At 46.9% G+C, this 24,258-nt stretch overlaps 1 protein-coding gene and 1 pseudogene across 2 annotated transcripts in view; both read right to left on the bottom strand.

Annotated features, from left to right (window-relative positions):
* LOC135899814 (bromodomain-containing protein 4-like) overlaps nt 1–24,258 on the bottom strand; it is a 395,916-nt gene that overhangs the window by 146,396 nt on the left and 225,262 nt on the right. The gene's annotated exons all lie outside the window — the stretch shown is intronic.
* On the bottom strand, nt 2,116–3,972 carry LOC135899905 (uncharacterized; annotated as a pseudogene).

The following is a 24,258-nucleotide window of genomic DNA, read 5'->3' as shown; positions in this document are numbered from 1 at the left end:
GCGCGGAATTTGGTGAGACGCAGTTTAGCAGCTCCGTGATCTTGAATAGAAGAGGGCGTTGGCGATAAGAGCGAAACTAGGACAACATGGAGGAAAAGCGCGAAAAGAAGGCAGCTAACACAAAGTACATTCACAAATGGGAAAGAATATAGGGGAGAGATTAGCAGGTATAGCACTTAAAGAGGGGAGGGGACCGAGAAAGACCAGCGCCTGTGCGCGCTCGCCACCCTTCTGTCTGTCTAATTACGTGCAGTAAAGCGAAGGTGAACGGGCTCGTGTAAGCCAATCAGTACCGAGTTATGAGGTTGCGTGATCTAAAGGAGGGATGAGGAAGCTTCGCCCATTGGTGCGCCACTAATACTCCCGCGACGCATCCATTCGCAGCTGGCGTCGCGTGAAGGGTGATAAGAGGGCGGAGAATGAAGGAACGCTCATTCGGGTTCTGTTTTATGGGTGACCTCGCCGATGCTACCAGTACAGCTTCGGCTGCACTGCACGGATTTGGTGAGACGAAGTACAGCTTCCTGTCGGAGATGAGCGAGCGTTTTTCCCTCTGCCAAAGGGCCTATTATGGGCGCCCCCCGCACGTGTCACTTAATTGGCTGCCCCGGGGGCATTCCGGCGCTCCAAAAGTTCGTTCCTGGGCGTTCTCACATTTTTCACCGCCCGCGGGTGTGTCAGCTGCATCTTCTCTCGGGTGTGAAGCAGAAACGAAGGCGCGAACACTGTGGCGCGCGCAACTTCGACTGTATCGCGTGCGGCGGGGGCTATATATATATATATATATATATATGGGCATGTTCAGATAAGAACGGTAATCGAGGTCCCATGACCATTTTTTGTTTTCAATGAAATTTTTATATCTGATGGGCAAATGTGTCCACACAAAGGAATCAACCTTAGTTTTGCAAGAAACTTCGTAGTTTTCTCGGAAAAAAATTGTATGTCACAAGAGGTGGAGAACGTCGTTTTTGCCACTTCGCAAAGTTGCAAGTTTGGAGCATCATTGCATCCACAATAAATTTTTTCTGCTCATAAGTATTTTTCTGTTATCTCTTTGTAACATTTACTATACGAACAAATAAAAACACATTTTTTCGCTGTGTTAATCTTCTAAATAAAAAATCCCAAACTTCGCTTCCGGAGCTATTCGGTGCAAACAAGGCACTTTTCAGGGCAGCCTCAGGGCAAGATGCGCGAAGATATCTACACTTAATCTATTTCTCAATATTTTCCAGCTACTTTTACTCACTTTAGGCAAGTTTTGTAGTTCTGCACTTGACAGATGTTTTTCAATATGGCCTCAAATTCGGCCGAAGTTCAAAAACGTCAAAAAAGTGACAATTTTGACTTGGATTTAAAAAAAAACATCATCATCGAATTTCATTAAAATTTGCCTGAATAATCCTCAATACTCGATAATATTAGGGTACCAAAAAAGTGTTGCATTATATTGTTTTAAAGTATGAAAATGAATACAAAACTTAGTTCATGTTTTTGTTATCTAGAGTTGCTTATTACTGCCTCTTAGAAATAGTAACTCTCAGAAATTTGTTTTAACACTCACTGAACTTGGTTACATTTTATTTACCACAATATCCGAACCATCCTCAATGTTTGTAGAGCCTCTACTCGCTTGTTAGAGGCGTTCTTGATGCGTCAAAATGGGCATAAATTCGCTATTCCACCTGATGTGTCAAGAACTGGCTGGCGGTGGTCAAACGTTTTTTTGTATTGCCTAATTTGTCATCGTAAGTTACATTGGTATGTAATCGATTCTTTAAAAATATTAGATCATTTATCGGTGCTTAGAAAAGTTTTTATATATTAAAATGAATATTAATGTGTTTCTGAAGCCGACGTCTCCGCACCTCCATTTGTTTACCTCTGTGTTCAACGGTTCGACAGGGCACAGTCAGGAGACAAAACGTCGTCTTCGGAAGGGGACAATTTATCTGCAAGGTTTTTAATCAGCAGGAGTTTTAATCGGGATACAATTTACAAATGGCATGCCGTTTATGTGCAGATTGCAATTCAGAAAATCGTAACAATAAACGGCAGCAGTTGACTTCGGTATGCACACATTACATTGTCCAGCCCGAAGTACAAACCAGATCACAGTCTCTTCCATTCCGAAGCAGTGGTGGATGCCACGTAGGATGCACTGCCTTCATTTGATTTAACGTACTTCCACATGTGGAGTGTCTGAACTCCAGGCACTTTCTTTGCCGTTTTCCATTCTTCCTTCTTCATTTCGCGAAAGTCTGCAAGCTCCCTCTGTGGGAGCTCCAGAATGGTGATGTTCTTTAGCGTTCCTTGAACTGCGTCCACGAAGCCGCTGGCTGTTTGTATGGCCTCACTTGCAGGCTTCCGCAAGTTGTGGTGTGATGCTCGATGTTTCACAAGCCCACCAACGCCATCGCAAGCATTTTTGCCGTGTCCAGTGGCCGAAAACATCCATTCAGTCTCTTGACATTCACTGCGTTGTAGCTCATGAAACTGATATTTATTCTTGAAGTGAGCGGGAGCCCCGTCACTCACATGTGTTATCTTGGTGTAGATTGGCGCGTTGTCTTCCAGGTGTGCTTTGATTTTTGACAGAGCCAAACATGCATGAGCTGAATCATGAGACATATCGTCGGAAATAACGGCGTAGTACCGAGTCGATTTTCTTGACGTGACAACGCAGGTAAACACGGTGACCTGCTTTTTCTGCCAATCGTACGCTTGTACTGCGTCTGGAAGCACAACTGTCCAGTTTTCGGCGAAATCAAAATGCAAAACAATTGCACCTCTCTCGCAGCTCTGTTTTTCTTCATGTAGTGCTTTTGCTTGCACAGATCTGATATAGTTGTGGGGAATCCATTTCATGGTCATTCTTAGAAATTCTCTCATAAATGATGAAGCGGTCATAGTTTTTTTTAACTAGCTCGCCGTATTCCCATGAAGCAATCAACACCTCGTCCTCGCTGCTCATATCAAAATTTTCCAAAGTGAAAATGCCATCTTGTGGACAGTGCTCACAATTCCTGAGGAAACATGACGCAGTAGGTTCCTGGCATACGCAGAGACTCTGCATATCATCGGGAGAAAGCGACCTTCCGGAGGCGTTCTGCAGTCCCACGAGGCACAACTGAAAGTTTGCACAGCACACGCAAACACACACTTGCCACTGTGGCGAGCATTTCACCCACTTAGGACGCAAGGATATGAATTTTGTGAGGCCAACCTGGGAGGCAGGGTGAGCTTGCTTGTAGAGGCGGAATGCTTCTCGCAAGGACCGCGTCATGAACCGTTTAGGTACCCATTGCTTCTCTCCCTCCTTTTCGATTCTCACAACATCCTTTTTGTTCGGTGTCTGTCTAGAGCAATCAAGTTCATCCATGGTGTAATATACTAAAACGGTGGTAATGTCTTCGTGTTGTAGCTTACATCTTGTATATCGCTCCTGTGTTGACCATACGCCTTCTTCATCCACCATCTTCTTCGATTTTTGAATAACGTACCTCGTTGCCTCTGGAATAACTTCCTGCACATATTTCACAGTTAGGTTACGTGGTAGTAGTGTCAGCAGCTGGCAACGCTCTTGAAAGGACGTACACCTATTGTAGGCAGCATGTAGGTTGTCTTCCCACCTGCTGCATTGCGCACACTTTTCTTGCGGCGCACGCAAAGTCTCTGGGATATTATATGCTGCCTGTATCCCTGATCGTATTTTCGTCACCATAGCTCTGGCCACCTCTTCCTGCTTTCGCTTTGCATAGGAAAGTCTGAGGCGTTTTTTTAGAGTGCTCGGTGGCTTTAGGGGCGAGATTCCGGAGGTAAGGCTGACACTGGAGTTTAAATTTTCTACGATTTCTTCTCCAGGGCGGAATTCTTCGAATGTTTCGGTCGACTCTGCCTGCATATTATCTATGTCTTCCTTGAACCGACGGTAACAATTCTGACAGATGAAGTCACTTTCTCGTACTCGGAGAGCTTCTTCGGGAAGTAGGACTTTTTTGAGAGCAGTGACATTGAGTGTCTTTATACTGCGAAAATTACGTCCTTTTTCAATTCTCTCTTTGTGCCTTTTTGAGTAGTCGGCACAAAACGTTCGCCGTGGAAATCTCATCATGAATGCGACAGCTCACCGCTTCCGAAGATTATCGTGGGACAGAAGAGCAGGTGACGGATGCAGGGCCGAGGGCTTCTTTTCCAAAAAAAAAGGATGGATGGATGGATGGATTTTTAACACAGGCTGCCCACCGTCGACACTGACGCTGGTTCGGTCTGGCGTACGAGGTGAGACTGAGATACCAAGTATGCTTGTCGTGGGAGCCCTCGAGCGCAGAGAAACCACGTGAGTACAGAAAACGACCCCACCCTCTACCAGGTCTGCAAAACGACACGCGAAACTCGAGATCCTAACAACGTCCGCTCATCGGGCCTGTCTCGGTCGAAGGTCCAAGGCTGAGGTATAACCGCCAGGCTTTCGGTGCGTTGCGATGGAAAGATGATAGCGGTGGCTAAAGCCTCGGCGCGGTGGCGGCACACATGGTGCTATGAAATTCAGGGTCGCGCCGGGCGTTATATAGCTATAGGAGAGAGAGAGAAGAGAGAGTTATATAGCTATAGGAGCGGCTGCCAAGCGCGGTTCATCCATGGAGCGGCGGCAGCTCGTTAAAGGCATCTTGAGAGTAGCGACGGGTGCATTAAATGTTTGCATAAACGACCACTAAGCACACGTCACTCCAAGATAACGTTCTCAAATATGCTCACAGTAAGTTAAGTCCCACTGTTAGAAGAGTACGAAAGCGAATAGGAGCTTTAGACCTTTGATTGTAAGAGAAAAAAAAAAACTTAAGAATCACACTTATGAACTCAGCAACTGTAGCGTTTAAAAGTTACCCACAAAAAGACAATACTAAATCCAGCTTCTCACGATAGCGCATCCTAAGAGAAAATACTGAGCAATCGTAGGGATTGAAATCATGAACTCAGTTATGTATTCATTTTCATACTTTAAAACAATATAATGCAACACTTTTTTGGTACCCTAATATTATCGAGTATTGAGGATTATTCAGGCAAATTTTAATGAAATTCGATGAGGATGTTTTTTTTTAAATCCAAGTCAAAATTGTCACTTTTTTGACGTTTTTGAACTTCGGCCGAATTTGAGGCCATATTGAAAAATATCTGTCAAGTGTAGAACTACAAAACTTGTCTAAAGTGAGTAAAAGTAGCTGGAAAATATTGAGAAAAAGATTAAGTGTAGATATCTTTACGCATCTTGCCCTGAGGCTGCCCTGAAAAGTGCCTTGTTTGCACCGAATAGCTCCGGAAGCGAAGTTTGGGATTTTGTATTTAGAAGATTAACACAGCGAAAAAATGTTTTTTTATTTTTTCGTATAGTACATGTTGCAAACAGATAACAGAAAAATACTTATGTGCGTAAAAAATTTATTCTGGATGCAGTGATGCTCCAAACTTGCAACTTTGCGAAGTGGCAAAAACGACGTTCTCCACCTCTTGTGACATACGATTTTTTTCCGAGAAAACTACGGAGTTTCTTGCAAAACTAAGGTTGATTCCTTTGTGTGGACACATTTGCCCATCAGATATAAAAATTTCATTGAGAACAAAAAATGGTCATGGGACCTCGATTACCGTTCTTATCTGAACATGCCCATATATATATATATATAAATATATATATATATATATATATATATATATATATATATATATATATATATATATATATATATATATTGTAAGCATTTATGCGGACTTCATCTTCATCTGTACAAAGTCATCATCAATCATCGGCTCGTGTTCGTTCTGCGTCGGCGCCATTTTTCCTTCTTGGAATAAAGCGTCGTCTCAACCGTGGTATTTCAAGTGGTGGAGGCGCTTTAAGATCCCTTCGACCTCAATCCACTTCAAGATCTCTCCTGGAGCTACGTTCGGGACGCCGCTTACGCCAAGAGGCCGCCATGTCGCAAGACCAGCCCGCAGCATCCACCATCTCGGTTCCAGTGCCAGCCACCCCCACTCCCAGCCCTGCCAACAACCGGTATCGCGACCCTGAAATCTTCTCTGGCTTGCCTGGTGAGGACGTTGAAGACTGGCTCGACAACTACGATCGTGTCAGCGACTACAACAACTGGAACGAGACATCGAGGTTAAACAACGTGCCATTTTACGTCTCTCAAGTAGGCAAGACCTGGTTCCTGAATCATGAGAGCGACTTCCGTGATTGGTCGTCTTTCAGGGAGCAGCTACGGCGGATTTTCGGCACACCCACGGTTCGTTCGGAAGTTGCGAAAAAGAGGCTGTCTGAGCGCGTCCAGCATTATGGCGAATCGTATACCTCGTACATCGAGGACGTCCTCGCGCTTTGCCGCCGTGTCGACAGTGCCATGCCAGAACCTGATCGCGTGCGACACCTTCTTAAGGGTATCGGCTCTACTGCCTTCAACGCACTCGCCGCTCAAAACCCATCGACGGTGTCGGACGTCGTCTCCGTCTGTCAGCGCCTCGACGCCCTGCAGTCCATCCGCTTGCAACCGGACTTTTCCGACAACCCCCTGGCGAACAGTATTGAGCTCCGGTCTATCATTCGAGCCATAATTCGTGAGGAATTGCAAGCGCATGGCTCAACCCCTTGCAGCAGCGCTCACGTCCAACCTGCTTCTACTGACCTGCGCGGTATTATTAAGGAGGAATTGGCCTCCCTGCAGAACGCCCAGCATACCAACACTTCTCCTTGCCCCCAGCCGGCTTCTTACGCCCAGATTGCTGCAATGCCAGCCGCGCCGTCTCCAATTACACCACCTGCGCCTGTTCACGATCACCTGGCTCCTTTAGTCACCCGAGCTCCGAACCCACCTTACTACTCTGCCTGGCGTTCCTCGAGGCCTATCTGCTACTACTGCGGCTTTCGAGGACATATCTCCAGGTTTTGCCGACGCCGCCAGCAAGACGAACGTCGTGGTTACGCGGCCTTTGAACGCGATGAGCCACCTCCTCGCGCTTACCGCACTTATGACGATAATCCCCCCGTTCGCCGTTCTCCATCTCCGGCCGACTTCTCCAACACCGCCCTCCACACCCGTGCCTCGAGACGCCGCTGTCCATCACCGCTCCGACGTTCTGTTTCGCCACTTCGACCTGTCTCCCAACTCCATGTCCAGCGACCGGAAAACTAACCAGTGCAGTTTTTGGAGGGAAAACTGCATCGCCGCGAAGTGCTCCAAGTCCTCCTGAACGTCCTTCGAACATGTTATTGGTGTCTGTGGAGGGTGTGCCTTTGTTAGCTCTGATTGACACGGGCGCTACTATATCTGTTATGCGTGCGGACCTGTGCTCTCGTCTGCGGAAAGTGAAGACGCCTTATATTGGATCATCCCTGATTGGGGCTAATGGAGCACTCATTCGACCATCAGCCCAATGTACAGCACGCGTCTTCATTGATGGCATCTGTCATCACATTACGTTCGCGATTTTATTCCCGTGCGCTCATGAACTAATTTTAGGTTGGGACTTTCTCTCGTCAGCGTCCGCTTTAATCTCTTGCCGTCAACGTGTAGTACATATGAGCGAGACAGTTCATTGCAGCGGGAGTACCGATGAGCCACGACTGCGTTTTATCACTGCTGCCGATTCCGTACTGCCTCCCGGCCACGAGCAAGTCATAAGTCTCTCTTCTACGGACATCACCAATGGCGACGTGTTCATCACTCCTTACGGTCGCTGTCTTGCCCGTGGGATTGTCTTCGCTTCCTGCCTGGTGCGGTTCCACGAAAACTCTGCGTTAATCATCGCTTTAAATGCGACCTCTGAGACAATCCTCCTACCTCAAGGCTCCGCAGTGACCTGTTATGTGGATACCCAACCAGTCTCCCTGCTTCCTCTTGCTGCCTCGCAAGCTCTTCCTCAACCGGACAAATCTGCTTCATCTGCCCTTACTTCCGTGATAAGCCCTGACCTTACTGCTGCTCAACATGAAGCGTTGCTAAAATTGCTTACGAAGCACCAGGCCTCCTTCGATATGGATACTTCGTCACTCGGGCAGACTTCAGTTGCCTTCCATCGTATCGACACCGATGGCCAGACTATTGTACGCCGTCGTCCCTACCGAGTCTCTTTGGCCGAACGCAAAATCATCGAGGAGAACGTCGCCGATATGCTGAAAAGAAACGTGATACGTCCCTCCGCCAGTGCTTGGTCATCCCCCGTTGTTTTGGTGCAGAAGAAGGATGGATCGGTACGATTTTGTGTTGACTACCGTGCGCTAAACAAGATCACCCGTAAGGATGTATATCCCATGCCCCGTATCGATGACGCCCTTGATTCGTTGCAAGGCGCGCAATATTTCTCCAGCCTTGATCTTCGCTCCGGATATTGGCAAATCCCAATGCACGAAGCGGACAAAGAAAAGACCGCCTTTTCTACTCCGGATGGTCTTTATGAGTTTAATGTAATGCCTTTCGGTCTCTGCAATGCTCCCGCCACATTTGAAAGAATGATCGACACGGTTCTTCGCGGCCTCAAGTGGAAAACTTGTCTTTGTTACCTCGACGACATCGTCGTGTTTTCCTCGACTTTCACTGACCATCTGCAACGCTTAGATGAAGTGCTCACATGCCTTTCTAATGCCGGACTTCAACTAAACACGAGGAAGTGCCGTTTCGCTAGCACAACGATTAAAGTCCTGGGTCATCTCGTTAGCAAAGACGGCATCCAGCCCGATCCGGATAAAATTTCCGCGGTGCTCAACTTTCCCCGTCCAATTCGTGCAAAAGCACTGCGCAGCTTCATTGGACTCGCCTCATACTTTCGACGTTTTATCCGGAACTTTTCCAGCATTGCCTCGCCCCTCCACAAGCTCCTTTCTAGTTCCAGTTCCTTCGATTGGAACGATCAGTGTGAAGCCGCGTTCCAAGAACTCAAGCGCGCGCTAACATCCCCACCTGTTCTTTGTCATTTTGATGACAAGGCGCCCACATTAGTGCATACTGACGCCAGCGGTCACGGAATTGGTGCCGTACTGCTGCAGCGCGACCACGAATTTTGCGAAAAGGTTGTTGCATATGCAAGCCGCACACTCACTTCCGCGGAAAAGAAGTACTCTATAACCGAACAAGAGTGTTTGGCTGTTGTCTGGTCCATTCAGAAATTTCGTCCATACCTCCACGGTCGACATTTCACGGTTGTGACCGACCACCATGCCCTATGTTGGTTGCCGACGATCAAAAACTTGTCCGGGCGTCTTGGCCGCTGGATACTCAGATTACAAGCATATGATTTCAATGTCATATATAAGTCCGGACGGAAGCACCAAGATGCCGATGCTCTTTCAAGATGCCCATTACCACCATCCTCGGAGCACATCACGTCACCTTGTCAAATTGGCCGCACGGAGGACGCTTCGTCTATTACACCGATTTCTTCCTTGACTTCATCAAACCGCCTTTCAGTGCTTTCCACTCACCAGCGCGCCGATTCCTATTGCCAAAGTATCATCAATCGCCTTAGCGGTATTTCATCTCCACCCAATGCCAGGCTACGGAAACAACTCAAACTGTTCAAGTTTGAAGACGACGTGCTCTACCGGTACATTTTTCACCCGGAAGGCCATCGATGGGTTCCCGTTCTACCGCGCTCTCTTCGCGCTGCAGTTCTGCAGGCCTCACACGATGACCCTACGTCAGGCCACTTGGGTTACAACAAAACACACGAGCGCATACGCAGCCGATTCTATTGGCCAGGCCTTTCCACGAGCATAGCTAGATATGTTGCCTCGTGCACGCTTTGCCAACACCGTAAGCGACCTACTACTGCTCCGGTCGGGACCCTACAACCACTTCCTTGTCCAGCACAACCCTTCTCTGTCGTCGGCATTGACCTTTTCGGGCCACTCCCACCTACTCCAGATGGCAACCGATGGATCGTCACTGCTGTTGACCATTTGACCCGGTACGCTGAAACAGCCTCAATACGCTCAGGAGCTGCCTCAGAAGTAGCGGCCTTGTTCTTGCAGTCTGTCTACTTACGTCATGGGGCGCCTCACGTTCTTTTGAGCGACCGAGGCAAGACATTTCTTTCAAGCACTCTTAATCAAGTTCTGCAAGCGTCCAACACCGTGCACAAGACAACGTCTAGCTACCACCCTCAAACCAACGGCCTAACAGAGCGATTTCATCGCACGCTGTGTGACATGCTATCCATGTATATTCAACCTGATCATCGTAACTGGGATGCGATTCTCCCATTTGTAACATTTGCGTACAACACGTCTGTTCAACGGACCACCGGATACTCTCCGTTTTTCTTAGTATACGGCCGCCACCCAACCTCATCACTCGACGTTTCTTTCTTCTCAGGCCCCGTCAACGCTTCACCATTCATTTGCGACCAGTTTGTGTCTCGTCTTGCCCAATGTCGTCGTCGCGCCCGTATGAACACTGCAGCCAGCCAAGACGATCGCAAACATCGGTACGATGCCTCTCATCGCGTCGTTTCCTACCGCCCTGGTGACGATGTGCTCCTATGGACCCCTGCGCGAACACCCGGTTTATGTGAGAAGCTTGAGTCTCGATATCTTGGCCCCTACAAAGTCATCGAGCAGACCTCACCGGTGAACTATCGCGTTACACCTGTTGAGACCCCAACCGACCGACGCTGCCGCGGAACAGAGATCGTGCACGTTTCTCGCCTGAAGCCCTTTCATCTCCGTTCCACCGTCTAATGTGCGGCCAGGCTGGCCGCTTCCGTCCGCGGGGGAAATTAGTGTAAGCATTTATGCGGACTTCATCTTCATCTGTACAAAGTCATCATCAATCATCGGCTCGTGTTCGTTCTGCGTCGGCGCCATTTTTCCTTCTTGGAATAAAGCGTCGTCTCAACCGTGGTATTTCAATATATATATATATATATATATATATATATATATATATATATATATGTGTGTGTGTGTGTGTGTGTGTGTGTGTGTGTGTGTATGTATCAACGAGAAGAAAGGGGGTTAACCGAGGGGCCCGGTTTTTATTATTCATATTATAAGAAGCCAACAAACACTTACACCAAGGACAACATAGGGGATGTTACTTGTGCTTAGTAAATGAAATAAAGAAACGATAAATTAATGGAAATTGAAGCGGATGAGAAAACAACTTGCCGCAGATGGGAACCGAACCCACAACCTTCGCATTTCGCGTGCGATGCTCTACCAATTGAGCTACCGCGGCGCTGTTTTCCCATCCACTTTCCTGGGTATTCATGTGTCCTAGTAGAACCCTGGGAGTGTTAGCCAGCGCCGCCACTCACAGACCTTGGCGGCGGACGTGGAACGTCCTTCATGCCGCAGGCGTCACGAGAACGTCACGTTCTCGTGACGTTCTCGAACGTGAACGTTCGTTGACGTTCTCGAACGTGAACGTTATATTCCACTTGGCGTCCCAACAACTAGCAGATGCGTACGGCAGTTGCACTCTGCATGCAGCTGGACTTGGGTAACTCAAGCAGAATTGGTGACTATCTCTCACCAGCCCGTTTCGATGCCAATGGGCCATCATTCGCGTCATCATCATCATCAACAACAACAACAGCAAGGTACCGTGTGCCGCGCAGGCTTGTGACTTTTTTGTTTTCAAGTGCGTAAAATTTTTAACTTCTGCGAAAAAAATTAACTATAGCTAGCGTAAATGGAAAATATGCATCCCATCGTGAGTAATACTTGTAATGCAGAAAGAAAAAAGAAAGAAAAAAAGCACCTGACGAAACTTGGTGCATTGGATAATGAATGACTGGACTGGACTGCAGGAATTCATTATGTTCCTGCAGGACGCGCTTAGGGCGTAGCGGGCGTCTCCCACGCAGGGATCGACAGGGAGTACCTGGTCGGCGGGTTCTGATGGATTATGTTACCATGTAATTAGACAGACAGCCCCGAGCTAAAGCTTTTATGGCGGTACCGGCTACTCCTGGTCACCTCGTAAAGGAAACATATTTGCGTAAAAAGGGAGAATAATGACACAAAATATGGTACCTGAGTAGTACACCAGATCAATAAAAACTATACAGCCTAACAGTACATGAATCGCAAAGTTTTGTGCATTAGTTCGGTACACAATCGCTTATATGAAGTCAGATATTTCGAATAGCCAAACACACAACACATGTAATTACACTGCTAGCATAGAACACAATCACACACGTAATAAACACGATCACCACATAAATAAATCTCTAACCCAGAACAACACCCACATCACTCATTTATCTTATTAGGATCAACTGAAACTTAATATTTCCTCAAAATGTTGGTGTCCTTGAAGAACTTCTTCAAAGCAAGAAGTGCTCTTTTCTGTAGGCGCGCAGTTGGCCATGGACCAATTATCTTTTTTAGAGTGAATGGTCTTCGGTCTAAAAGCAACAAATTTGCTTGCAATACCCTTGATTGTGGATTTGTATTTAGTGCACTCGAGAAGTAGATGATACACATCTTCGTCTGGATGGCCACAAAAATACTGTGGACTAGAGGCACGTTCTGTCCTGTATAAGAAGTGCCTCGTAAATGCAGTACCAAGCTGCAGTCGGTGCACCAATATTTCAAATTTTCTGTAGTCTCTTACATTTTCCGGCTTTTATATGTTTATACAAAGGTCTATAATGCTGAGAGGACAGGAAACCTGTCTCAGGATCAGACGAACTTCACTACGCAATACGGGAAGATTGGTTGTCTCTGCGTTATTGTGCGCCCGATCCGCACCTGCGTCCGCTGCAGTATTACCAGGAATATTGCACTGCCCAGAGAGAGAGAGAGAGAGAAAGGCAAAGGAAAGACAGGGAGGTTAACCAGAGATTATCTCCGGTTGGCTACCCTGTACTGGGGGAGGGGCGAGGGGATGCGATAGGTGAGAGAGAGAAGGATTTAAAAAAAAAGAACTACACACACACGCACGTACACAAACTGTTTCTGTGGGCGCTGTCACGCAGCCCGCAAATGCGTTCCTAGTGTTATGTAGTGACACCGTACAATCTTGCGTCACACAGTGGAGTCACAATCTGTCAGAAAGTCCAGTGTCCTTTAAATACCGCATTAGTGCCTTCATAGCCGATCTTCCACAGTGCCCAGGTATCCACTGAAATGCAATTACGTGGTTCGTTGCGCTTGCTTTTGTGTGTTCCTTGAGCGTCTCAGACAATAGCACAGTGTTCCAAAAATTTTTCTTATTGTTCTGTAGTAATGCGAGAGCGGCTTCTGAATCGCTAAAAAGAACCAATTTTTGTGACTGCTTTTCTGATGTTATGAAACGCAAAGCACACAGGATTGCAAACAGTTTTGCCACGGTGGAAGATGTCTCTCGGGATAATTTAAATATTTGCTGTAGCGCTAAATGTGCAATGCCCAATGTTGAAGTCGACGATTTTTTATGACACGAACCATCTGTATACACGTGGATGTACTGGAGATATAATGAGTAAATTTGGAAGAGTGCCAGTTGCTGTGGGGTTACCATAAACATGTCTCTCTTTGATTTAATACCGTCGATCGATAATACTATTTTAGGACTTGTTAACAACCGAGGAGGGTGACTAACATCCACTTTGCATAATTCAGATCTTCGCAATAATGCTTTACGTTCTTGAACAACATCGTGAATTTTGCTTTTGTTCCGTTTGGTAAGCGCGATGTTTAATGGATGCTTCTCGTGTAAGGTTAAGATGCGATAAATATGTCGGCATGTTTCAACCATTCACATGACTGGAAATGGTGGGTGACGAGCTTCAGCAACTACTAGGGATCTCGAGGTAGCCATGCGGAACCCCAAGACACACTCGCAGCCCCTTTGCCAGTAAACGTTGAAAACGTTCCTCAGAAGTTTGCGATAAACCGTGGATAATCGGGGCCGAATAAGAATATTTTTTTGTTTTATGAGTGGGTTATGAACTTGTAGTTGTGAAGGGACTGATCGCCCACCCCCCTCGTTGTGCCAACGAGTCACCGAAGTGCGTTTATTACCTCATTGGTCTGCTTTTCAATTGCGCGGATGTTTGATGCCCATGTCAGCTGGCGGTCAAATATAACTCCAAGAAATTTATGCTCTTTCACAAGCATAAAAGTTTGCTCATTAAGCGTAAGTTGGAAATTATTCAACTGTAGTCTAGTGAAAGCAAGTACGGCTGTCTTTGCGTATGAAAGACTGATGCCTCTTTCTTTTAAAAAGGTGTCGATACTATCTAGGCCCTCTTGCAGCGTTGTTTGAATGTCTTGTATACGGTATCCAGAGGACCATATGCAGATGTCCTCTGCGTACAGAGAATACTGTAGACCAGACGGCAGTTTTGTGGTAAGGCTGTCATGACACAGATGAATAAAAACGGACTGAGAACACTGCCCTGCGGAACGCCCTGCGTTATGCTGTGATAATCACTCTCTTTCAATTGTTTCCATAAATATTTTTCTTTCGTTCAAGAAATTTGATATCCATCGCAGTGTTCCACCGTGTAGGCCAAACTCTAACATACCAGCTAGGACGTGTATGTGGCTTAGTGTGGAATGCTCCTTGAATGTCTAAGAATGCTGCTATTGTCACATTCCCACACATTTGTTCATGTTCGACGCATGTGGCAATGTCTAATACTGTATCCATTGTGTACCGATTTTGTCGAGAACTGGTCATGTAGTTGGAAAACACATTTGTGTGTTCAAACCACCATTGCAGTCGACTGTCTACCATCTTCTCCATTAGTTTATAAAAACAGCTTGTGAGACTGACGAGTCGGTAGGAGTCAACACAAAAGGGAAGTCTTCCATGGTTTCAGTACTGGAATTACCCGAGCTAATTTCCATGAATCTGGAAGTCTGGAAGTCTGAATGTGAAATATCTCCAAAAGAGCCGTTCTTCCTGTTGGACCGAGGTTCTTTAACATCACATACGTAACACCGTCTAGGCTTACGGTTGTCTTTGCACGGCATGACGAAAGAGCACATTACAAATCGTCTAAATTGACTCACAGTCAAGTTGAGGGTGTTGTGGCATAAAACACGCCCGAACCTTCTGTTCTGCTAGTGTTGTGGAAGTTGTAAATTGTAGGCAAGTAAAGGGAATTCCTGGTCTGGATACAAGTTGAGAGAATTCGTCAGCAACAAATGTTCCCGTAGTGCTTCGAGCTACGGCAAGGGCTCGGAAACGATGGCTCTGGGTAACTGGACCACTAACAGATCGGTCAACTGACCATATTCTGGGAACTGCAGTAAAAGGAGACAACGACGCGCAGTATTCTCGCCATCTTCTCGCACCTAACTTTTGTAAGCGTCTGCGCAAAGTTGACTGAACTTTCTGTGCTATCTTGTAGTCATCCAGTTTTCCACTGCGGCGGTAAGCACGTTCTGCGCGTCTTCTAATTGCTCTTAGACTTTCATATTCCTAGTCAAATGCAGCGTATTCATCTGGAACAATTACTTCCTTTGTGCAGATCTTGTAAGACTCACACAGTATATTTGCAAAAGTTTGAAAGTTCGGATTTTCGCCCAATGAGTTACTTAAATAGTGACACAAACTTTGCCAATTAGGGTATATTGTGTAGCGCCGGGTCCCATCACTCCGTATGTGCACGATGTTTTACCAGGACTGGATAATTATCACTACCGTGCGTTTCTGTATCCGTTGACCATTCAACGCCATCAAGAAGGTCTTGTGAGCAGAGCGTAACATCTATACAGCTTGAGTACCAAAACGAGCGCAAGAACGTTAGAGAGCTGTCATTTAACACAATCAAATTACTTTTTTTCTGTGGCGCACTCTACAATGCTTGCGCGGGAATCACTATATTCGCTGCCCCAGATGAGGTTATGTGCGTTGAAGTCCCCACAAGCCAGCACACGTGAGCTAAAGCTTCCTCTTCGTAACGCCGAGCGTATACACGTATAGCCGCGAAGAACATACTGCGGATATGATTCCGGGAAAACTACGCACCTAAGGTCGGCCTTCAGCGCTCCATCGTCTGTTGCGGCGGAGGACAGCGAATGTTAGAACAGGCCGATGCTAGCGTTCCCGCGCGCCCGTGACATAACACGTCGAAAAGATCTCTTCAATCCGTTACTGTATTTAAGACAAGCGAACGGAAGTTTATCAGCATACTCGTAAGAGAGCGAGTTGACATCTGGTAGAGGCTGGTAACAGTTTGTTGAAGCCAACGGCAAGTGGCATGCAGGTCCAGCATGTCAACTTGGAAAACAGCAATACACATTCAACCCACGAGCCCAGATTAGTTATTTTTGTTATTTTGTATGGCTATAATAACTGATGCCACAAGAAGCGAACGAAGGGAAATTGTCCAAATCACACGCCTTTTATCTTAACATTTCTAACGCAAACAGGCGAAACAAGCGGCAAACGGTGATCTACGACAAAAAAATTTATTAGGTACTGCTGCCGCGAGGAAATTGGATCGACGTACGCGTTCACGCGGTCGATTTTTCGCGCTAATGAGCTCCCGCGAGATTGAATGTACGCATGCGTGGAACAAGTTGTGAATCTTTACTCCCGCAGTCGAGGCTGTTTTTGAGACTGACGTGGCACAGCCGCGGCGACGCTGGGACGCGTAGGGACAATCGCGGAGATCGCACTCCCGCCGACTGACTGCGACGCCCTAGAAAAAAGTTAAATAGCGAGATTTAGCTTCCCGCTTGGATTCTTCGGGAGGTGTTGTGAGTGGCCGCGGCGTTGTGCCTATATGCGAGTAGACATGAATCGAAGCAGCATGCAAGGCAACTTCTGGATGGATGGATGGATGGATGGATGGATGGATGGATGGATGGATGGATGGATGGATGGATGGATGGATGGATGGATGGATGGATGGATGGATGGATGGATGGATGGATGGATGGATGTTATGAGCGTTCCCTTTGGAATGGGGCGGCGGGTTGCGCCACTAAGCTCTTGCTATTATACTATCCAGTGCTGGGTAAATAGCGAGCGCCCTCTGGCAGTGTGTGAGAACGATATATGGTCCCTTAAACTTCGTAAAGTAGTGCCACGCTTTGAATAATGCCGCCTCCTCCTCGCGCGCTCTGGTCGAGACCGACGCCGCGTCGCTATTGGCCTGATAGCATCACGTGGGCCCTCGCACCGTGTATCAGCGCCATTTTTGCTCGAGAAGCGTCTACGGAGCGGCGAGGAGCGCATGTTGGCACCGTTGCTACGCTCGAGCAGTGTAGGTGGCGCCACGGTCGAGGAGGGAGTGTGAAAGACAGGAGAAACGAGGAGGAGTGAAGGCGGAGCAAGAGAGTGTCGCTACTTTACAAAGATTAAGGGGTTTTAGAACGATGACGTCACGAGGGCCGCCAGTGGCGCGGCACGGAGGCTTCGCATCTCGGCTATTCGAATTGCGACGGTTCTGTGAATGCGGATTGATTTAACTGCGAATCAAACTGCGAATGATTGTTCCACAGTTAACGAGCAGGTAATGCGCGTTGAGCGTGGCTGTAAGAAAATTTCAGACTTTCGTCGCGACAACTTTTACGCCGAAAGTGCCTTCTGAACGCAGTACCAAGGCGCACACGATGAATCAGCGTTCGCGAACGTCTGCCTGTATCTACTGTGCGCGGGCTGTAGAATTTAAGGCGAGCGTTCGGTGTAAAATATTTCTGAATAATTGAAATTTTGCTGGTTCTATTTATCTTTATATTTTTTTATGACTGACTATTCCATTTTGCAGCTGTTGGCACATCTTTGTGCTGTGTCTGCAACTAATCATTGCTTTTACGGTATACATTTCCTATGTCCTATATTTATGCGGCATGTTAAAAATTCTTGTGATGTGAAGATTGCGTGTGCAAACGTATACCGGTACATTATACCGGCATTTCCTTTGTATGTATATATATATATATATCATAAGAAGGAAACAGACACCATGCAAGGACAGCATAGGGGAAATTTGTTGCGCTTTTTAATAAATTTAAAGAAATTACAAATTAATGCAAATCAGCATCGTATGGTAAGAACGTCGCAATCGTACTGCTATAACGTGGGTTCGTACCCCACTTGCGGCCAGTTTGGTTTTTCATCCCCTTTCATTTCCAATAGCTATCATTTCTTTAATTCAATCAATAAGCGCAAGTAATTTCCCCGTGCGCGGTCCTTCGTGTCGTTGTTGGCTGCTTATGATACGACAAAGAATCGGGCCCATCGGTTTCCTTTCTCCTCGTTCGTCACATATAGTGCAGCTGAAGCTGGTCTTTTTCGCGCCACGGTCAATTGCGCTGTGCTCCTTGAATAGGCAGGACGTGTGTCGCGGGAACTCCCGAACAACACTTTGCAATGTGGTGAACGCGGCTTAACTCACGGATCCGGCACCTCGAAGAAGTGCAACGTAATGCTAAAGCCTTTCTTTCGCATTCACCGCTACAAATTCACTGAATTTCTTTGTTCTTTCTTTTTGGAGTACCAGTGGTCTGCGCGGTATTTTTTTTTTTCATTTCTTTGCCGGGCGATACGTACACCCGCGCAGCTGCGAAAGCGAGATAAGCGGCCGTCTTTATCTCAGCGAGCGGCTTAATCATGTTCCTTCGTCTTCGTGTCTCGTTTTTTTTTTTTTTTTTTTTTTACGAACTGCATTCAACAAACCCCCACGAGCTCTGATGCACGAAGCGCCAGCATCAGGCCTTTCGCGTATATGACTCCACCAGCCGCGCTCTTTAAGAAGGGCTCTGAACACTTCTCGGGCATCCGGCGGTCCCGAGTAAAAGCCGTAAAGCGTCCCCAGGATTCGCGAGGGTTAAGCACAGGGCGCTCGCAGCGTCTCAACGCGGAGGACCCCCCCGCGGGATCAGGATGCTGGCTTTTTATTTCGGCGACGTCGGCGAAGCCCTCGACGAGCGGGATCGCTGCCAAGTGGTTTTAAGGCCTCGCGACGAAGACAACGATGACCCGGTTCCTGATACCCACTACGGCTGGGGTCTCTTCTATTCCGAGGTACTTGAGTCCCGCTCACGAGAGGCTGCAGACGCAAACAGAAAGAGTCGCCCCCGCCGCGGCCCTTGGCATTGTCTCGACACCGTTGTATACAACCGGATTATTTGGGTGCAGCGTTGTGTTAGTCTATGGCCCCGGTTTCTCTGTAGCTTTGAGGAAATATACCAATAATGTGTGAGTAATACTTTGACAACACCCTCGTTAACACTGTAACAAATTCTCGTGAGCTGTGGATTATTGTATCCGATTTGCCCGCATTGGATGTTCTAACGGATGCAATTTACAGAATTGCGATATCCGTTTTCGTTTCAGAGTTACGGATTTGCAAACCTCGCGCTTCTATTTGTATTTCGTTTTTTTTTCAATCGTACCAACTTCCGGCAATTTTTCTAAAAAAAGATATTCAGGTCTAAATATAAAAACGCATTTCCAACAATCACTAGAATTGAACTTTCTATCCCAAATGCTACAAATGTCACTCAACTTGATCCAGAGGTTGTTTCATAAAAGCGTTTCTGCGTTAGGGGTACATATAGTTTTTACTGTGTACAGTGAGAATGAGAGAGAGAGAGGCTCTTTATTAGAAAAAACAGAGATTTTTGCTGCGCGCATACGACCGCTGGTATGCTATATACTCTGTATAGGGATGAGGAATGTGATTAAAAGATTCCAGGGGAGAGCGAGAAAAAAAGAATAAAAATGAATATGAAACGCGCAAGTGAACCTAACACTAATATTTACAAGTGAGATGGGGGGTCAATTTAGGCTTCTCTCAAGCGACAAACGGACACGATTTGCCGCGATGCATTAACGTTCCACAGCATCTTATATATAGGTCCAATGCCCGGCCCTTCAAAAGAGCGGCGGATTTTGGATTTATTGCTCAAATACACTGTAAAATAATTTACACCCTCAAAAGTGAGAAAGGGTGTAAATGTGTCTATAACTCACACCCTTAGGGTGTTGTCTATATAACGGACACCCTAAGGGTGTGAGGTATAGATAGATTTACACCTTTTTTTTTTCACTTTTTAGGGTGTACATTATATTACAGTGTACCTGGCAGAAATCGGCCCGATCGGAAAGCTTTAAAGATTCACAGTTTCGTATGGAAAAAGAAACCGTGAATAGTAATTTTAGTACAGAGAACTCTGTGCCGTCTTACGCCCTCCAAAAGTTCCCGTGTTTCCCACCCTTCGCGACCGTTACACTTGCGCGAGGAGCCCGCTGCAGTTTCTGCAGCGGCGCTGCAGAAACTGCGCTGCAGCTCACTTTCAGGACGTGCGCGCGCTCTCCGCGTCAATTTGTACAAACTCTCGGCGCCGCATTGCCAGACGCCGCAGTCGCGAGTGGCCGAGCAGCTCCTCAACGAGCGAGTCGTTTAACCCTGTTTACAGAAGGCCCCGTTGCGGCCACTGTCGTCTGCTTCGACGCCTGTCGGCGGAAGCAAACGGTTCGGGCCGTCTGCCGCAGTCGGAGCGGATGCAGCCAATGACGGCGCTTCCAGGCGGTCCTGGCTACGGCCGTGGCTAAATCGTGGATTGCACTTTCTCGCCCGCTGCGGCGCCCGCTGTGATGCGCAGTGTTGAACACATTTCCTTTTCCTTTTCGGTGTGTAAGCTGCCGAGGGCTCGTACATTGACACGGGAGGCGGTTAAAAAATAGAAAATCAAATTCTGGTGTTTTACGTGCCCAAACCACGATACGGTCACGAGGCACGTCATGTGTGGGGGACGCCGGATTATCTCCACCGCACCTGGCGTTCTTTGATGGAGGACAAATGTCGGAGGTGGACCCGACCAACGGCTAATAGCAGCGGTGCGTTCTGGACGCTTTCCTGGCGTTCAAACGGTAGAGCGGCCTCGCACACGTACTCCATACCCACACGTGCCCCATAGCTGTAGCCCTGGGACCGGAACCCAGCGTCAGCGGCCCGTGTTGTTCCCTTCCTCTGAACCTTTTTCCCGAGACAGGCTCCTTATCTGGAATTCAGGATGATCATGTGTCCTATCCCAACATATGAACCCAAATCTAAGCGCATGAGCGTTTTTCCACTCGCAGCTGCAGTAAATACGTGACCCTATTAAATCAAGAACTTGACTTGCTTTTAGAAAGTTGTGCTGGAAGCTAAAAGCTTGTGAAATCGAATAGTCAATCGCATTGCCGAAACATTTCGTTCACACAAGAAACACAGCACCTTTCTAACGCGTTCTTGTTCAATAAAGCCGCACAAGATATCGGTACCAGCGCTGCTACTATCCACGTTATCCGGTGTTGCAATATCCCGTTAACTCTGGTAAGTTCACGGAAAGGCTAAGAATTGGTAAGATTCAGCAACGTTCACTCATGTGGCTACGGTTCAAAGAGCAAAGCTATCAAAAAAAGCCATCGGCGCCCATGCTTTCTGCGTACTGGCACAAATGAATGAATAAATAAAAAAATGAGCCGTTCTCTTCACAGACAACCCCTACCTTCTGGAAACAGACATCCCTGAGCCGGCATTTTTGTCGGAGGAGCGGAAGTCGTGAAGTCAGCTGGATCCGAGATAACTAGCGCAAAATTTATGAGTAGGAAGAGGGCCGCGAGGAAACAGCCAACGAGTGCGGACGTCAACGCGAAGAAATGGAGAAAGAGAGAGAGAGAGAAATACCAAAAGGAGAGATGAACAACAAAACGCTAAGCGGCGACTTCGAGAGTGTCTCCAGAATGCTGTTAGAGGGACGGGATGCAGAGGAAGACGAAGACGAGGAGAGCACGCCAATATATAAGTGTCGAGGCAACAAGAACAGCAACAAATACGCGGTGGAAGAAGAGCGGCATCCGCAGATCGATTCGGGGCAAAGGAGCGCCACGTCACAACAGAACGCACATCGCTTTCTTTGCGCTCTTTGCTGCTTTTCGAAGCGTTCGCTACTCCTGTTCCAAGAGCCTCTTTAAGTGCGCGGAGAAACACGACCTGAACGGGAAGAACGAGACCGAGCGATTCTGAAAAAAAAAAGAAAGAAAGAAGAGCAGAGACGTAATAAGCGCAGAACGAGTGGTTTGGTGATCTACAGAGTGTGCACGTTCGGTGCGTTATGAAAAATAAATCATACGGTGAACTGAGCACGAGAAATGTTTGGTTCAGCATACTACACAGCGGGTGATGTAAAGACACGTGTAAGCAGAAAAAAAAAACGGAGCGTAGCAGCGGCCGCTGCTTACGTTACGGTTGTTTGCCGTCTCTTTTATTATTATTAAGCACCGACTGTTGACTCTTTTTCTGACACAGTGAACGTTGAGCTCAAATTTAGGTATTTCTGGGGTTTTGCGCGTTTCAATGCCTCGATGTGCCTACCTACGAGACAAGTCGTAGCAGGGGACTCCAGAGTCCCCTGCAACGACTCTAGTCTTCCAGAGGTCCAGAGTCCAGGGGACTCTGGACCAATTTTGACCATCTGAGGTTCTCTGACGTGCATATAAATCTAACCACACGAGCGTTTTGACTCCCGTTCGCCATGGCCGGAAACCCTCGACCTCAAGTTCAGCAGCGTAATGCCATAGCTACTAAGCCACCGCGGCGATTGAATAGCGAATTCTCGCTGTAACGAAATCGTTTGATACGAAATATCGGTTTAATCAAATGTTCCCGTAGTCACGATAGAAGTTCCTGTGTTTTACATATTCGAAGGGCGCTGGCAGGGGATCCCGCTTATTGCAAACCTGGCAAAACGTACACGGGAGCCAATATGAGGAAACGCAAAATGACGAGAGAGGGATGGAGGGCGGAGCTGCTGACATCCTCGCGAAAGAACGGCTTCATTTGCTTTTTTTTTTTCGACACAATCATTGCTTTTGCGCTGTTTCACCAAAATCAGGATCACGCTTCACCATGCGGGAGTGATCGGAAACACCGTTTAGCGCGACCGAGCACCGTCGACAATCCGTGTTACATTGAGGCCAGGTGGGTGCTGTCAGGCCATTTAATCTACCGTGTCAGTCGGTTAATTATTGCTTATTCACATTTTCTGAGAATGTAGCAAGCAAGCAAGCGCTTATATGCTTGTCCATTTGTGCCTTGCGCTTTGTGTCCTTATCCAATGCCGGTCCAGAACCATTACTTCCTTCAATTCAAAATTTAAGCACCTCAAGAAATGAAATTATAAGGTTTTACGTGCCAAAACCATGATCAGATTATTAGGCACGCCATAGTGGCGGACTCCGGAAATTTTTAGCACCTGGGGTTGTTTAACGTGCACCTAAATCTAAGTACACTGGTGTTTTCCCATTTCGCCCCCATCGAAACGCGGCCGCCGTGGCCAGGATTCGATCCCGCGACCTCGTGCTTAGCAGCCCAACACCATTGCCACTAAGTAACCACGGCAGGGCGCACCTCAAGAGCCCTTCGGTAGACTCTTGAGGTCGTATAGCAGTTTTTAATAACGTACTGCCCTTCTTGTTCCGGAGAGCTTGTTTAACGAGTGCTCACTGAATGCCTCTTCTTTTTTTCAACAGAATGCAGCTGATCGCCGCTTCATGAACGCCTTTACTACGAAACCACCTGTAAAACAAAATAGACAAAATGGCCTCGCCAGTTTTCAATGTTATACGTGCATCGGAAGCTCCACTACAATGAGGAATTTCACAACAAATTCGCCTGTTTAACGAGATAATCCACGCGTTTCGAGTCACATTTTGGTCTTTTGTATAGAACCAATGGACCTGAGCAAGCGGTACCCATCGTCATTCTTTGAAATGAATATCTAAGCAGGCTAGGCATAAACTTTTATGCTTCAGCACGCTTATCCTGCCTCCTTTTTATCTAAGGGACGCGACATAAATAGCGAACTGACCTTTATAAGGAAAGATATTGCGGCTCCCGCGCTCTTCGTGGTAAAGGCGTTTGAGCTCCAGCTCGGGGGCTCCTATCTAAATACATGAGAAAGGAGAAATCATTATTCTCGTCAACCACAGCACCAAATTTGATGAGGTTTCTTGCTTTTAAAAGAATAAGTTGAAATCTAGTGGTTGTTGGTAAGGAATTTTTGATTTAAGCTGTCAATATAATCATAATAATTGTTGAAAATCGCAAATTATCAGAAAACGATAAGTTTACAACTCTGTAATTCATGAATGAAATATGATATCCGAATTGTGTGAATTGCATCTAATAGTACATTTAAAGCGGACAAAACTGATGCATATGTGGCGCTCAAATAGGCCACTAACATGTGAGTAGGACTTTTGCAGAACCCTTGCAAACAATGTAACAAGTTCACGTAAGATGTAAATTGGCAAAATC

Source organism: Dermacentor albipictus, chromosome 2 (assembly GCF_038994185.2).
Source record: "Dermacentor albipictus isolate Rhodes 1998 colony chromosome 2, USDA_Dalb.pri_finalv2, whole genome shotgun sequence".
Classification (NCBI taxonomy): domain Eukaryota; kingdom Metazoa; phylum Arthropoda; class Arachnida; order Ixodida; family Ixodidae; genus Dermacentor; species Dermacentor albipictus.
This window is presented reverse-complemented; position numbering and strand designations above follow the sequence as displayed.